At 43.2% G+C, this 17,333-nt stretch overlaps 1 protein-coding gene across 7 annotated transcripts in view; it reads right to left on the bottom strand.

The window, feature by feature from the left end:
- DTNA (dystrobrevin alpha) overlaps positions 1-17,333 on the bottom strand; it is a 223,463-nt gene that overhangs the window by 119,832 nt on the left and 86,298 nt on the right. The window contains exon 1 of one of the 7 annotated variants that reach the window (XM_042029075.1): positions 12,962-12,984. The exons of 4 other annotated variants lie outside the window; for them this stretch is intronic. The gene's annotated coding sequence lies outside the window, so the exon portion shown is untranslated. Of the gene's footprint in view, positions 1-521; positions 623-4,455; positions 4,590-12,961; positions 12,985-17,333 lie in introns of those variants that run through there. 2 more of the 7 variants (XM_042029073.1, XM_042029074.1) reach the window with 2 other exon arrangements.

Consider the following 17,333-nt stretch of genomic DNA (forward strand, 5'->3'; position numbering starts at 1 on the left):
TTCTGGAAATCATGTAAAACGAAGTAATTCAACCCAATAATTTGTGTCTAATGACAAACATGAATTACTTTAAGTGTGTCTGCGTGTGCACTTGTGCATATATGCACACTCAAAAGCAAGTATTTGAGGCTTGGGCTACATGGGACAGGCAGGGAGGGAGGGAGGTGTCTTGTCATAGATTAATTAATTAGTATAGCCTGAAGTTGATGGAGGAGGTGATAGAATCACAGAGAAGAGCTTTTCCTTAGCTCAGCATCTGGATAGGAGCTTTAGTCTTTGATGTTTAGAGCCACAGACTATCTCAGCACGGGTTTATTGGGGGACAAATCTGTTGGAAGAAGCTGTGCTCCCTTTCAACTCAAAGACCTAACATCTCTGAGACTCACCAGAAGCCCTGAGTTTCTGGCTAAAGGAGCTGATTTTCTTCTTTCATAGGAAGTTAATTCCTTACTGAAAATAATCATTTGCACATATTCCGAAATGCATCTTTAAGTTTTAGGGTGTCTGCACTATATGCTCACCTTAAAGAGCTTTTCTTTCGGCTGTACCTCTACTACTCCATCAGGATAAGAGAATTTCAGGGTGTCACAGCATTTGGCATTTTTTCCTTAAGAGGCTGTAATACTGGAAACAGGAGGCTGAACAGACTCTTTTGCTCTGCAAAAGAACAAAGAAGTTTTCCACGGTTCACAGCTGCAGAAAACAACATGCAACAAGCCTGAAAGCAGGGGAGCTCTAGCATCTCGTGACTGCTCTGTAGCATAGACTCGTGATCTGTGAGCACCTGGGACTTGGCAATACTGAAAGCAAGCTCCTCAGAAAAAGAATTACAGGAAGTCTGACCACAGATAAATGTGGCCAAATGGCAGCTTTACATCTGTCCTTGAGGCATTAATATACAAGCCTCCTTTCCTTGCTTAGAGGCCACAGCAGTCCTGGACCAGAGCTTCTTTTTCTACAAGTTGTGAATGTGTTTGACCTGTTTCAGCACATACTTAAAGCTGAAATGGGTGAAGCCAGCCCAACAGACATTGGAGATAAACATCCTGATGCCACAAGCTCTTGTGCTCTAGGAAGAACTGAATCAACTTCTCCCAGGATGATTTCACAGCCAGCTTTCTTCCAAAGAGAACACTTTTCTTTAATTTTCCATGTTGAATGCTTTAAGTGGCTGGACCTCTTGGAAATAACTGTTCCTGAGAGCACAGTTCCTGCATGTGAAGAAGACACTCTGGACTGCTGCCAGTGCCCACTCGGCCCTGGAGATGTTAGCCCTCCCTTTGGAAACGCTTTTGTTCATTTTGATTGAGCCAGATGAACATTCGGATGTGGAGCCCAAGCTCCTGGAGTTAGCATCTGCTACTGTAATCATCCTTGTACATATTTATCCCTAGAAAAATATCACAGCCATCTGATGGTTGAGTGAGGGACTGGCCTGCTCCTACTGGTGCACATATTCCTATATCAATTAGTCACTGCAAGTTGTTCCATATTGGAATTTTGCCTACGTTACTATTTGCATACAAGGCATATACACATCATATCACGTAGCCTTGCAATTTGGTGTCTGTTTTGATTTCTACTAATCAAGATTCCAGATTTCTTTCTTCTCAGAGGCTGACACACAGTCATGTCAGTTCAATGGATTAATTTTTTTCTTTCCAGTCAAGTCACTTAGGTACTTCTGCTGTTTTCCACAAATTCAAATCTAGTAAAAAGATTATCATATCAATAAATTGTGTGATTTAATCTGTAGGAGTGGGCAGATGAGATCTCCCTTGCAAATTTGTTGACATTATTAATGAGTTACAGTTTTAATGCTGAATAAAATCTGCATTGCAAAACTGTGCAGTAAATTTATTCTCATGGCACAGTAGTGCATTTTAGCAGTCTTCCATGACTTTCTCAGCTGGTTCAGGTACAAGAGGCACCCATAAACTAAAGAATTATTGTTTGTTTTACTTCACCTTTCAGAGGTTTCAGCTAGCAGCACGTATTATTTGTTTTGAAGGTTTTAAAAAAGATTCAGAGGGGTTAATGAGACAGTAGAAAGTAAGAGGAACAAAAGTCCAAGGGGGAAGGTTCATATGTACTCACAGATCCTATAAATAAATAAAATGTGGTATTTGAAAACATGCTATTCTTCACCAAACCATGATCAGGATTATAATCTTTAAGAACATCTGTAGAGTCTTATATGGTCATAGAAAAAACCCAGGCAATGGAATGGTATTTGGTGAAGGAAGCCACCTTTTACTGATAGTGCTCATACTCCTTCTGTTCACCATGCTTCATCAAGAATATGATTTTTGATACCCAGACATCCATAATCTCTTACCTTTTTGCTAGTCTAGCAAAGATGACTAGCTGGACACTCTCCCCAAAGTTGTTTTGCTCAATAATGCAGCCTTTAACTGATACTCTCACTTCCTTTTCTCCCTTCCTTGTGATAAACTATTACATCTGTGATTCCAAACACAAATGGAGAGTGGCAGTACTCAGTAAGAAGGAACTCTGTTTCCTTTTATCTAGATTCCTTAATTTTTTAATTCCCTGGACAAACTCACTCCTAGTGCATCTCTGTAACAGCTAGACAGTGTGTTAGTGATACTATGCTATGAATCACTTGCATCCCTGGTGCCTTACACTTGGGCCACAATGAATGGGTTGTATTAGTGAAAGAGCTCCTGGGTGTTTGAATTAGGTTCCTCATTCACCCAATCAAACAAGGGTCCCTAAATCTAGACAGATTAAGCTCCATTGATTGCTTAAATAATTTGACCTGGACTCCCTTGCTCTGCTTGAAGTGGTGGAATCAGAGCTAAATCACTGTCACTGTCCTACTTCGCTTGAGTTTTCCCTTGTACAGCTAATCTTCCCCTTCAAAGACTTCCACCCTTTCTAAATACTCATTTTCAAGAACCCCTACTCAACTTCTTGCAAACCTGTCTCATTCTGGGATCAGCGATCCTTAATGGACTGCACGTTTATATGGTTTTTTATTTCACAAATTCTCTCCTGTGAGCTGACAGGCAGAGTGGCTGCTTCTTCCACTCTGTTGAAGTCACCTCATTACAGCCAGGGGAGCCTCACTCAACCCTGAGCTGTGACTGCACAGTTCCCACAGTGCGGCACAAAGCACACTTGCTCTGTGCTGTGGGAAAGCTGCCTACCACTCAAGGTTTGGCTCAGTTATACCCCAACTCAGACTGTCCCTTCTTGCCACTGAAAGGGGTGAGTAAAGGGAAGGTCTGGCCTTTGCAACATCCCTCACTTTGCACAGGAATGCTTCCAGTCTGCCAATAGTGGCAATGAGCGCTTTGAACTCTGGACCACCAGGGCTATAAATGTATCTGGAGAAACAGAAGGGTTGCTTGAAATCTTTTACTTAGGGCAGTGGAGGAAAACTGCACATTTCAACACTCTTGATACGTTGCCCTACGTTAAAGTAGTGGTAAGTGGTAAGAAAGAAATATGTTCTAAGTTGTAGATAATAGAAAAGCATTCAAAATGTTGGTAACCCTTCATGGGAAGCAGGAAAAGTACTAAACCATCTAACTTGAGTTTCAGGAAGGTTCACCATCTTCTCCACTACCGTTTTGGTCCCTCAGTTTTTCCCCTTCTAAAGTACTGTTGTCTTCCTCCACCTAAAGGATGCCACTTGAAAACCTGACATATTTAACCTAGTGATGAGTAAAAGCAAAAGAAAAGGTGCAAAAAGAACATGGGGGAGTGAATAGTTTTTTGAGTTTGACATGGGTCTGAATAAACATAGAAGTTCAAGGCTGACATTAATTATTTCTCTTTACCTGGGTGGATGAATGGTTAACAGGGTAAAACCCACAATAACCTGTGGCACTGTTTCCACTTTCATGTCTTTACAGGTGCACTAATGTTTGTTTAACTGCATTAACAACACTGCTAGGTTTAAGGAGGCAGCAGAAAACCCGAAGGAGTAAATTACATGAAAATTCATTTCCAAGAAGACTCAGGCACCCTGATGAAGCAGATTGGGAGGGAGAGAGGAAGAAATGTTAATAAATGCTAAAGGGAGTAGATAATTTGAAAGTACTGATAATAAAAATCACTAAGTAGATAATGCCCTAAATTCTGACTGACAACAGAGATGTTCTGAACCACTGTGCAGACAATAACAAAACCAAAACTTGTTCAACATCTTCAAGTGAAACTGAAACAACAAAAAACCCCTTATATATACTTTTTGCATTGATTTGAGGACAATCACCTCCTAATCTGTAAGACTGGCCTCTCTGCAGTAGAAGAGTCCCTCTAACAGTTTCAACCATTGCCAATGTTTTCACATTGTCACATTAGCAAAGCAACTTTAAAAAAACCCCAACACTTGGAAAAGCTAAGAGAAAACTCTCTGGAAAGTTGAGCTGCCACACAGAGGAGGGTTAAGATCTCAGGTTAATCGATGCAGCTGTACCTTACCTGGTTCTGCAGTTTAACACCTCCACACGCCTCTACCTTCCGCTGTGCACAGCATGTGCTGGGAGCTGGAGCATTTGACCTTCCCCAGCTCTCCACCAGAAACTCCAGTGCAACCTTTACCTTCAGCAAGGAGCTGTGTTCCTTCTCCCCCTCGTGTTCTGCGCAGAGCAATCTAATACACCTCATCATGTGGTGTGTTGCTATAGCAGCAATGAATCCAGCTGCTGCAACACAAAAGACTGACAAAAAGTTGGGTTTTTTTCCTGTCCACCCACCCGGTAAAAGTCAGGGTTGTTTTCTTGTGCAGCAAATCTAACCCAGATAGACTCATGTCACCTGTGAGAGCTAAGTAGCGGCAAAGTCTCAAAAGAGAGACACAAACTATAGGTTTTGCTTTGGGGGACGACTTGGGGTTTATTTTTAAGAAAACAAATGAGTCAATAGTATGAAATCAACACCCCTTAAACAGATAATCATTATTTTTCTGCTCCTGCCATTCACTGGTTTCAAAATTTAGGTCCTTATCTCCATAGGAACTGCAATCACAAAATCATGCTCAGCAGTCAGAAATGCAGTGGTAATACAGGTACAGATACAGAGCCAGTACAGGTGACAAACACCAGATTTACACCTTCAGAAACAAAGAAACCATGCACTTCCACTATTGTGGTCTGGGAAAAAAGGTTTACGAAATTGTTTGCTTGTGGAACAGAAAATAATTTCTCTGTAAAGTACGAAATAATCATTATTAATAGTGCCCTACTAGAATAAGAGCGAGGACTAACCACAGCAGAGCCTTTTGAGTTAAACATTGATGCTGTACAGCTTCAAATGTATTCTTGCACTACTGAGACATCTTAGTAATACCATTCAAAGTCTGCCTTGGGAAGTGTACTAGAATACATGAATTATCACCTCTAAGGTCCCAGTCTTGTAACTGCATCTTTGAGAACAAATTCTTCCTGCAAAGCAAGGCCAAATTTTTCCTCCAGCAGTTTCAGCACAGAAAAGGACAGAACACGCAACATAGCCAAGGCTTTCACCCGCAGAAAGCTTCTGCAAGAGCAGAGACTGAAGTGGCAGCAACCTGATATCTGCCATATGAACTGCGCCTTGCTTTCCTGAAGTGGTCCTAATGAGGTTTTCCCAGGAACCTGCCTTCCCCGAAATGTGCTAGGCATTTAGAGTAGTCCAAACTGCTTCTCATTTTCAAGATTAAAATCCTGTTCAAGGTGTGAAAGATACTATTGCTCCAGGAGTGCCTGAATTAAGAATGTAGTTCAGCAACTACATCATCAAAAAGTCTACTTTTCTATTTAGTTCTCCATTTATCTGAGCATAATGGAAGATGTAGAAAAAACCAGCTACTGCAATCACGGACCTCAACCCACTACGTTAGAGTCCAAAATAAAAATAAAAATAAACCCCTAATTACTAATTCATTCTCTTTTACTGCTTTATAAGTAGAGTCAAACTCTATCCAAGTTAATTCATAGTATTTTTACCCTATTTTCATACAAGGCTTGCCAAAGCTGTTTGTGGAATCTGCATCTTGCTGTATCTGTCAGCAAAAGCTGGCTTTGGAATTCACAGATCTCCAGTTTTGAAGATGCTCAAAGCTGCAGTTGTTCTAAGAGATCGCTGAAGATGGAAAACAGCCATGGAGGCTCCTGGAAGTGTCACCTTACTCTGCCTTGAAACAGGTATTTACTTATTGATTCACTTTTAAAATTCTGTCTGGCACTCTGGATACAGGGTCGAAACACATGGTGCAAGAGGATTCTCCACAGAATAATCTCTACAATTACTCAGTGCCATCCTCTTGTTAATACACAGTGAATTTTCTTCCCCTGATGCTGACTATCAGAACAGATAGGCCATAAAGCACAGCCTGAAGTTGAATAATGTGTCTGAGTTTCAACCGCTACACAGTTGTTTGCAAGCTCCGTGTTAAGTACTTCACACACAAACAATTGCAAAAAAGCCCCAAAAGCTGAAAGGCAAGCAAACCTTCTATGCACATCTCTTAATATTACAGTCTGTCTTGAGTACTGTTAGTGGCTTCACTCAAATTCTGTACAGAGTAAAAAAGTGAAAAAGAAAACCTACTGAGGGAGTCTAATGGACTATTAAACAACATCACCTGTTATAAAAGAAATGAACACAGCCTTTTGAAGAGCAATATCCCTCAGTATGAACCATCAGTACGATCCAGGTCAGGCAGCTGAAGCTGCAGGCTGGAGCCCCAGCAGAAGTCCCCCCCACCCTGTGACCAGAGGGCTTTCCCACTCAACAGAACTTGCGGTCGTACAGCACCTGCTCACTGTTTACAGAAGGGCTGACAACACATAGATTAACAGAGCCATAATTTCAATAATTCATGTCTGCTCTGATGTCCCAAGGCCAAAAGCAAGCTCCTGTGTCACTCATGATTTCACGCTTTCACAGTTTTTATCTTTCCTGCTGTGTTCCAGCTCTCCTTCATCCCATGGATTTGTAAAAAACTTCAGGGGACCTGCAGGAAAATCCAGACAGTTTTAGAAATTGTGCCTATCAGTAATGGAAGACAGCCCTGAACTCTACAGGTTTTTTTAAACACAGGTAGGCACCTGGAATGTGCTAAGAAAGGTGGAAACCAGCTTCCAGATGGCAGTTACTTTTGTACGGAAAGAGTCGGGCACGGCTTGAAGCATCATCACGTGCTTACTGTTCTGGAACAGAGTCAGTTAATAACTACCTGGGAAATGCAACAGGAGAAGGAGCCAATGTCAAATGTACTCACAGGAAGGTTACTCTGCCTTTCTTTAAACACCTGTTGGGCAGGGACTGCCTGACAGAGATGGCATCAAGCACATATGTGCTTCTAAGACGAATGGCTATTTTCCCATCAATGTATATTCTCATCAGAAATGCTACTGAACCTTCTAGAGGGCTCTGTTCCTTCTGCCATAGGGTAACCGATCCTCTCACACAATACTCAAGCCATACAAAATAAAGGTAAAACTTGGCTCCTGTGAGTGCTGACTCCCTCTGGATGAACTCAGCCCGCAGCAGACTTGCCAAGACTTGACTCTCTCTTTTAAAAGGCAGTGTGGGATGGGATAATGGCACTGCTCTGGCACTTCCAAAGCCAAGCAGGACATGGCACAGGGAATCACATCTCACTGCCCCACTTGCCCAACAGACAGCATGACTTCCTTCACAGCATCCCTACCCAGGCATCAGGCAGCTGCTTGGGTCAGTGAGGAGAAAAGGCCTCCCCAGTGCTGCCCAAAGGGCTGAAAGCTGGGCTGCAACCCCAGGAGATTGCGAGACACTAAAAGGAAACAACCTGTGGTTGGGTCTGTTTGCTGTCAGATTTCTGAGCCAGAGATTATCACAGTTTTAGGCTTTCCTTTATATAAAGACCAGTGCCCAGACTTCTTTCCACATTTAACTGCTTTCACAAGGAGCGAGGACCATTAAGTCCCATTGATCCAAGATGCATCCTGGCTGAGCCAATCTCTGTGTCTTGGCAGAGCTGCTGGGCACAGTGCAAGGGCACCCAGCTGGCTCCTGAGGAGTGTCAAAATGCTGTGCCAGCTCTGGTTCACAGCCTGCCATGCTGGATGCAGGCAACTCTTGCAGTCACTTGGAAGTCACCACCAGATGATCCTGAGGGACCTAGGCTCTGCAGGCCCCAACAGCACGGATCCAGCATGGCTTTCCAGTGCCCCGAGCCCCATGCAAGCCACTGCACAGGAGGGCAGGGACAGCCAGAGGGCACAGCCGTGGCTGCACCAGTGCTAACAAGCCCAAGTCCGGCTCAAGCTTAGCCGGCTGCCCTTCTCAAATTAAAATGCCTCAGGCCACAGTGGTGGGAATACAACGCAGAGTCCTCTCTGCGGCTGAGCTGCTTCATGACACTGCAACTATTTTGTTCCAGTTCCAGCATGGCTGGGAAGGCGAACAGCAGAGACAGGAGAGAGCAGCCTGGGTTTGGCACAGGAGAGACCTTGCACTGAGGCAGGCAGAGTTTGTGTTACAAAACTGCGCCCTTATCTCGTAATAGCTGAAAAAAGGTTGTGACAACTGAAGTCTTTACAGCTCCTCCTTCCCCCTATTCCCTCCTCCCTGAGGATATAACTACCTGGTAGCTGGCAGTGCATGCCACTGAAAGCCAAACAAACACTCAAGCCCTATCGTGCAAGAACCTGCAGTGTCCCAAAAAATGATTTCGATTATTTGATGAGTGGGATTTCTTACACAGTGTGTGCCTCTGGTTGAGATTAAATTCTGAATGCAAAATAAAGCACTTTAAGCAAAATGGGTCAGAATGAAAAGAACCCTTTGAAGCCTGGGCTCAGTCTTGCTTTTTGCCTACGAGTGATGGACCCCTGGGGTGGCTGGGAAGACAGGTGTGCCACCCAGGGATGCTGCCACACCAAGCCAAATGAGTAACCCTACCTTGGCAGAGAGCAAGTACAGTGACCCTGCCTGCACACACCTCCATGGATGCCTGCAAGGAGCCTGCCAGCTTCTCAGCTGGCTCCTACAGGATTGCTGAACAACTGAGAAAATCCAGATACATGGGCAGGGGAAGAGAAAAAGAGAGGAAGAAAGCAAGCAAGCAAGGAAGATATACATAATTTCCAGGGTATTTTTCACCATTCTTACCTCTTCCCCAAGAGTGCCTATGAACAGCCTAGGAACTGAAGGGGTTGACCTGTGTTCCCCATGCTGCTACAGGCAGCACACTCTTTCCAACACAGGACTGGTCTGTGCAATGTCCTTGTTAATTACTGGTGGGCCACTTGGAATTTTTGCTCACTATTCTGAATCATTTCTGTATTTCTCCTTCCTGGGGAGAACTCACCAGCCACCACAAAACAGTGTCAAATATTTGCCATCCATGTTAGGACTTTGTCAAGTCAGGCTTTGCATTTCTCTCTCTCTCAGGTGCTTGACATATTCCTTGCCTCGTCCTGCTGCCCTTCCAGAGAATGGTTACTATGGCACTGAATACAAGGCCAGTGATGCTGTATGAAGCAGCACTGTAACACTGGCAGGAACAAATGTTTGAAGACTGGACTACAACTCTACAGCAGAGTGACAGCTTGAGCACTTCCAAAGCAATGGAGCAAACATGCAAACACAAGGGGCCAGGGAGCAGTTTGATAAAAGAGCCTTTTTCTTATGGTTCTCAAAAGGAAGCATTTAAAAAAACATCCACAAATAAACTGGCCATTAGGTTCCCTACTACCACGGTTGCTTCTACACTCCTGCAGAGACGGTTTTACATGAAACACATTTCTTCATTTATATTTTAACATACTTCTGCGAAGGCAATAGCTCAAACTGCCTCAAAAACCATCGGGGCTAAAATAGCCCAGCCACCGGCCCCGGGCCACTCACCCAGAAGGAATGGGGCTCCTGCCAGTCCTGCCCAGACCTCCTGCTCTCTCCTCCCCCACCACTGCCCACCCACCCAGCACCTCATTCCCACCTCCCAAGCAGCTTAGGTGTGAAATGTGTGCTGGGGGCACACATGCTGTAATTGGCATGCAGGCATGGCCTAAGGCAGATGCCTTTTTTTTACATTGGGCAGACAATTTTAAAAGAGTGCAAGGTCTCTTTCAGCAGTTCAATGATAAATCACCTTTAAGATATACACAGACATAAGCAATGGACAAGGTGAAGGCAGCAGACAGCCTGAATTTGCATATATTCTATTTTAAGAATCTAACATGAATGACCTGAACTGCCCATGTAGAGACATCTGCCTCTCTACATTGAAGTCACTGGAATTGCTGCTCCTAACGCTGTTGTCTGAAATGCATCCAAGTTGGATGCTTAAAGCAGATGGTATCAGTACATCTCCTAAGGTTCTGGTCTAAGCAGACAAACCCTAACCTCTTTTCAAATGAGCAAAATAAATTATAGGAGTGCAGACCTAAAATCCAGGTGATCCAGGGGCTGGAGGGATCCTCTGCAGAATCCCCTTATGCCAGAGTGGTTATACCTGCTGAGAGAATAGTGATGAGGGCTTCTGCCTAAAGCTCTAGGTCACTTCATCCGTTTATTTGCCTTTACCTCACCTAACCAGCACAAACTGAAGAAGGTCAACCCAGTATAGAAAAGCAAACCTTGTGGGCAAAATGGAGGCCAGCCAAGGAGGTGGGTGGAAGTCAGGAAGTGCCACCCTTCCCTCTGAGTCGGTGCTTGTGCCAGGGGTGGATGGTGAGTGTCAGCGGATGTTCTCAGAAGCAGGGCTTTTAGACAAGGAGCTGAGCAATATTTCTGATCATCTATCATTATGAATCATGCAGTTCTTCTCTATAATATTCTGCCCAGCTGTACTGGCCAGATTATGTTATCAGTAGATAATTTTGATTGCTAAAGTTTCCTCAGCAGTTGCAGTCAGGCAAAGCACTCCTCCTTGCTTTCTGATCCTAGATCCAGGTTCCTCTGATAGGAATGGGTATTAAGATTCCTGCAAATACAATGCTTTATACAGTCTCCCAGAACATTTAATTCCTATGATTATTAAGGATATATTTACACACTGCCATTATCCAATTTTGTGTGGTTTTGTTATCGTTTGAAGGGGGGTTTTTTGCCTACATCTGTCACAAAATATAGAAATTCTGCCTTTTAAGAGATCTAAGGACTTCCTTTTCTCAGCTTAGCATAAACTATACATGGTGATGTTTGCCTCTGTAGATATGTGGTAGGAATCCTGTTAGCATTTATGTATGCCTCCCTAGATACTTATTCCATGCTTTAATTAACCCTAGGATTTGAGTCTTTCATGAGAAAATTATCAAGTAGGGCCACTGTAGTGTGATTTAACCACTCAGCCAGAGGGAGACAAGGATATTTTATTTTCAAAATGACAAAGGATATGCCAACAACCTTTTAAGTACAGTAGTTCACTGGCAGTTATAGCACCATGATAAAACCAAAGTCACTGAAGACAGCACCATGACATTAGTAGCTGAAAAGCTAAAATGGATATGGCATGTCTGGTCTGCTTTGTTTTACCTAGTTTAAGGGTATCAAGGGAAGTGTGCCATATATATCTGACAGACTGCTTTTATAACCACAACCTGGCATTTTATATTTACAGCTTGGCACGTACTATGAGGGAAACTGATGTGCAACACTCATCCGGTCCCTCAACTGAGATAAACATTAAGCTGCCACAAATTTTAGAACAGCTAAGCATCTCTATTTGCGAGCAATTGTACAGTCTGGCAGGTAGAGTGGGACTGCAGCAAAGAGGCCACCACCTAAATGAGACCTCAGGACCACCCCTAATTTGCCTCGCCTGTCCCAGGGCCTGAGGGCAGAAGAAGCAGAACCCATCTCTGTGGGGCTCCTGCTGCTAATCCACGGCTGTAAGCTCCAGTGGCCAGCTGACTGTGTGCTTAGGAGGGGTTTAGGCTACCTGAAACACCACTGAACAGATAATGCACACTTCACCATCTGGAGCTTTCCTCCTCAGCCACAAATGCCAGAAACCTTATTTCAAAGAAAAGAAAAAACCCATACATTTCTCGTCCATATGCTACTGGGACCTGACTGCCTCTCTGAGGCTGAACCTGGCTACAGGTCGGGTCTGCAGGTCTCCAGAAGACAGGGGAAGAACCAGACTCAGCTGATAGGTGAAGTAAACAGTGTCCAACACCATGGCAACGAGAACAAATTCCTATCTATCTGCTTTCATACATGTTCTCTCAAGCTTGCTGTTGTGTTCCTGTGCTGCCAGGCAGCATGAGCATTCTGCTGTGGGGCTGCAACAGCATGCCTCCCTCAATGCTATGAAAGTTATTTTGCCCTCAAGCAACAGAAACCCGAACAAAATTTTGTTTGACAAGGCTTCTCACTAAAAAAAGAACCATAGTATTTAACACGAACAGTCCTTAAAAGATACAATCAACTTTTTTTTTTTAAATAATCACATCTTCAACTTTAAAATATGCTATTATTACACAGTATGTAAAATGACTTCAAATAAAACAATTCTGTAAGTAAGTGTATTTTTATTTCCTTTTGTTTGCTTTACATCTTGAACAGCACTTCTGTTTGTGCAGCTTTTAATATAAAAGCAGAGGAGAGTAGTAACAGAATAAAAGTAACACAGATGAGATTAAGGGAAGTACATTAAGCTAAAAGTATTTTTAACTCTTACTTTAATATTTGATTGCACTTCATGGCTCATCAACATTTTTGAAAAAGTAGGATTTTGCTGCAAGTTTACATGTTGCTTTATTATCTTACCCCAAATGTTTTTATTTATAGTGCTTTGCCAATACCCATCTTTTGCCCTTTTTAGCAACTTGCCTAAATAAGTTTGGGAGATCAGCAGGAAGCAGCAACGTGTCTGAGATACTTCCATCTCCTCACTGCTCTTAACTGAGTGAACATTTCCCTGTAAGCGAGAAGAGCCCCAGAATTCTGGAGAGGATCCAAATCCACATTCATGCATGGACTTTAGACAAACACAGGTTGAACCTTGCCTTACCTGGTCCACCACCTTGCTGTTTGTGCTGGCCCAAGGCAGTCTCCACCTGGATGATGGACAAACCAAGCACAGGTAAGGCTGTGTGTACAAGCCTAAATCCTCTGCCATTTTATCCATCCCATTTTGCAGAACACATCTCCATCATCTGGTCGACTTCCAGCAGGAAAATCAGATGTAAACTGGCTCTCTGAAGGCCTTGTATTACATCTAACAAAGCTGGTATTTCTGAACAGACTCACTGCTGGAGGTCACAGTGCACCCATGCAGCCAAAGCACAAGTGAGGCTCACAGGATCTGCTGAAACTTAGCCAGCTCCTGTGCCCCTGCTCTGCTGTGTGGAAGAAACTCTGCTTATGAATTCAGGGAGTCCAACTAAGCTCATTCCTAAGCCTTGGGAGGACTGGAAACCAATAAATCTTGCATTAACAGAGATGCAACTATTTGAAATAAAAACAACAACTGATTTTCATTTATGGGCCTATTAGCATTTTTTTTAATTCATGCACTGGGATGTAGTGGTTTCCCTAAATCTCTTTGAAAGCATGTTAATGTGTCTTTTTTTTAGTTTAGCAAAAGCAAAAATGGACAGATTCAGGGAATCTATTACAACAGAAAGAAATGGTGAACTAAATAGGGCACCATCAACAATTACAATAATGTGTAGGTATAACTGTGTCTATCTGCTATTAGAATGGAAGGTAAGTACAAGGCACAGACCTGTGATGAATGTAAAAGCCTTTCTAGAGAAATCTTAGAGGAAAATGTAATTATAAACAGTAGGTAAACCACAACACTGGTTTTTAAATTACTTTTACCAAGGAAAGCCTGACTTTCCTGTTGGGAGTATGCTGAAGTACAGTTGTATGGGGAACAAAAGGAAAGCTGCAAGAAGACAGAATGAAATAAACTGATCATCATGTTTCAGTGAACTTTGTCATTGTGCAAATCAAACACTCTCCAGTGCCCAGCTGAGGGCACTGCAGTAGGACATCTCGCTGCTTTCATCTGGCCATACAATACACATGCCATGTCCACAGAGCTCTAAGTGCAAGTTGGGACCTCGCTCATAATATCCACACCTACTTTCACTTTGACTCACTGACGTGTGAAATGCTGCACAGGAAACGGAAGAGCATCCTGGCTAAAATTAGTCAGGTTGGATGCCTGCCATCAACTCAGATGGCTGAACAGGGTTCTGGCTTCAGCTGCAACCGGTTTGTTGCAATCTTCAGACATGAAGCCTGAAACAAACTTCACAATTACTTTAACAACCCTATTCCCAAATCTCAAAGGGGCAAGTCGTTTCAACCCATGTCTGGTGGGCTCACCTGGAAGACCCTTTCCTGCATCCACCTCTTTTTCCCTGTGCATGGCTCTGCAGGGGAGGGGGTCCCCAGAAAGGCGGGGACCAGCTGTGGGCAGCTGTCCCCTTAACAGTATGCAGAAAGAGTATGAACCACAGCCAAGGGCAGCTTGAAAATAGGGGGCCAACACGGTGAGAGAGAGTAGGAACTGAAGTACCCAGGAGAGGTAGCACTCCTGAGCTGGGTTGCTGGGGAATCCATCTGGGGTTGTTGGATAGAGTCAAGGCTGTGGGCAGCACAAGTACTGCTGAAGCCAGCTGTCTGGTTTGCCTTCTCCCGACATTTATCCAACTCACTTCCCTTAAAAACATTCCATACAGAGTTTTGGCATAAGGCATTCTGGCAGAAGAGTCTGTAAAGAGTTAATACATTTGGGTTCCAGCTCTGGCAGGCTGGATTCATTTCCTACTTATATTCAAATGAGTATCTTCTCCTGGTGCTTTTCCACAAGAAGTTCCCATTCCATTTGAGTAGATAAGCAGCCTTTTGCTCTAGAGAGGCCAATGCGGGGAAACGAAGGAATGATGATTAAAAAGGAGGCAAAACAGTCCCTACCTTCCTGAGGAGACCTACACACCTCTTAAAACACCACACTGAAATGGCCTCGAGGTTCATATTGGAAAAGTGACTCTCAGGATCAGGTTCCTGATCATTTAAAAATACAGCACCAATGCAAACTGCATTCACATTAAGTAAAACAGTAGTTTTAATTTTTACTGAACAAGGAAACTTCTTAATTATATTTTGAAAAATGTGGTCAAATGTATTTTAGCAAAGTCACTGTTGTTAATTTAAGCTCTAGTTTTAGTATCAGCTGAAAAATTGGAACGGATTCTCAGTTTATCATTTTTGTTTTGGCAACATTTTATTTCCTTAAGTTTTACCTAAATTTAACTACAGCTGTTTTTCTTTCAATAGCAACATTTGGTATTTGTATCAGACAATCACCATAGCAAGAAGGCATCTGTAACTGTGAACCCAACAGATCTGAGTGTTATCAAAATAGTTTTAGAAACAATGTTTGACAATTTATAAAATGCCACATATTATGGCAACACTCAGGCCCATACTTTTCCCTGAAAACAAAACAAATTAAAATTAATTTCTGGCTAAATTTGTGGATGAAGTACAAGAGATAAATGACCAATCCCCCTTGGTGTTTCATCTGATCCCCTGACCACACTAAACCTCAGCATTTAAATGGAAGCATGATCCCTAAGTCTTCGAATTTTGCGTTGAGAAGAATATACAGGAAGAATATACAGGACTGCCATCCATAGCACAAAAGATGAAAGAGGACAAAAATTATAAAATAGGGAAGGTTTTGATTTGATTGCATATGAAAGATCAGCAGAGACAGTTGGGAAGCCAGATCTCCCAGTGCCATGACATGTTTCACCCACACCTGTCCTAAAACTTAGCACTGTGTGCTACCATCTCCCCTCACTGACTGTCAATTGCCTGTCAATGAGCTGTATCTAACCCCATCTCACTTCACCTGCAGCCTCAAATTTTCCACTCCAGTTCTACTAAAAGATGCACACCAGTGTAAATGCATCACTAAACTTCTCCCCTTCTCCTTCTGCTCTGCAAAATAATCTTTTATTTCATGTGTACCTGGCACATGGGAAGAGAGGCCAGGACCCCAGTACTCACTCCTCACACCTGAGAGACACTGGAAGCCCCTGACAGTGTATGGGAGCTTGAGGACATGCTGAGCTATTCCCTTCCAGATCCAGCCCTTCCTGAAGACAGGAGTTTCTAGTCTGCAGGCTAGTGCTGTACCTGCACCTTGACTCCTGTTTTCCCAGCACATGGATGTACAAGGTTTGGTGGCATTTCTCCCCAGGCTCATGCAAGAACCCCTGATCTTGTCTTTCTTCCAGATGTAAATCAGCAAAACACATTTATATGACAGGAAGGATTTCTCTCAGCTACTACTCACCTGTGATGGAAGCTGTAAAGTGCCCCTAAACCCTCTAAATCCTGTACTTATTCTGAACTTTGTGGGATCCATTTCTCCTTAGCCAGCTCTGAACACATTAAAAACAGTGTCTGTTGTTTGCATCCCGACCCAACTTGTTCTTCTTTCTAAAGCACCTCTTCAGCAATTTTGGACAAAAGGAAACCTGAGTCACTGGATGTTTGTGTAAGGGGGAAAGAATGTTCATGATACACAAGAATCCTGTTATATTTTCACCTGCAAGCAGAAAGAGCAGAGCCTTTCGGGTGACTAACAGGCGCCCATTCTCAGGGACGATTCTCCACATCAAGCACAGCAGGAGAAAACCCTCTATGACCTGCAGAGTTAAGTGTACTCTGGCCCAGGAAACAAAGGCGACTGCCCTCCTGGGATTCCAGCATGTGGGAATGACTGGTGCATTACACTGTGGGCCTCCAAATGAAGCACTTGCGTAAATATAGATAATCTTGACATTATCCTTATCTATCTTTACAGATGTTATTAACAAATCTACAGATAAATGCTGGGAGAAGATAGCTAGGAATTCGTATGTGAAGAAGTCAAACTGAATACAGCTGCAGATGATTAAACCAGTTTTAATTAACTAGTACTGAGCAAGTCAGCACTTGGGACCAAGAATGCAAATAAAATGTTTGCGTGTCCTGGGCATCTGGCCTGGGCAGCCAGGGTAGCAGTCACTAGAGAAACTGCTGAAATGTCTGCAGATCACAGAGCACCCACAGCCAACATGAGCACAACAGGCCATTCAACTGTGATAAAAAAATGCATAATGAAATGGATATGGACTCCTGCACTTGAAAGCTTTCTGGGGTGGGGGAAGTAAAGGCCCAAAACGCAAACTGCACAGACCAATATATTTATCTCATTATACTGGAGAAGAAGGGACAAATACACCCCACAGCTTAAGCAATGTGACTCTACATCCATGCTGACTGTCCTCTGGTACCATTAGTCCATCAGACCTGTTTGCTTTGCCTTCAACAGGTTCTTATTATGACTAACTATGACAAACTTTTCAAAGAAA

The sequence above is a fragment of the Corvus kubaryi genome, unplaced genomic scaffold, assembly GCF_017639235.1.
Source record: "Corvus kubaryi isolate FWS band 111438036 unplaced genomic scaffold, C.kubaryi_AGA036_p1.0 37312, whole genome shotgun sequence".
Taxonomy (NCBI): domain Eukaryota; kingdom Metazoa; phylum Chordata; class Aves; order Passeriformes; family Corvidae; genus Corvus; species Corvus kubaryi.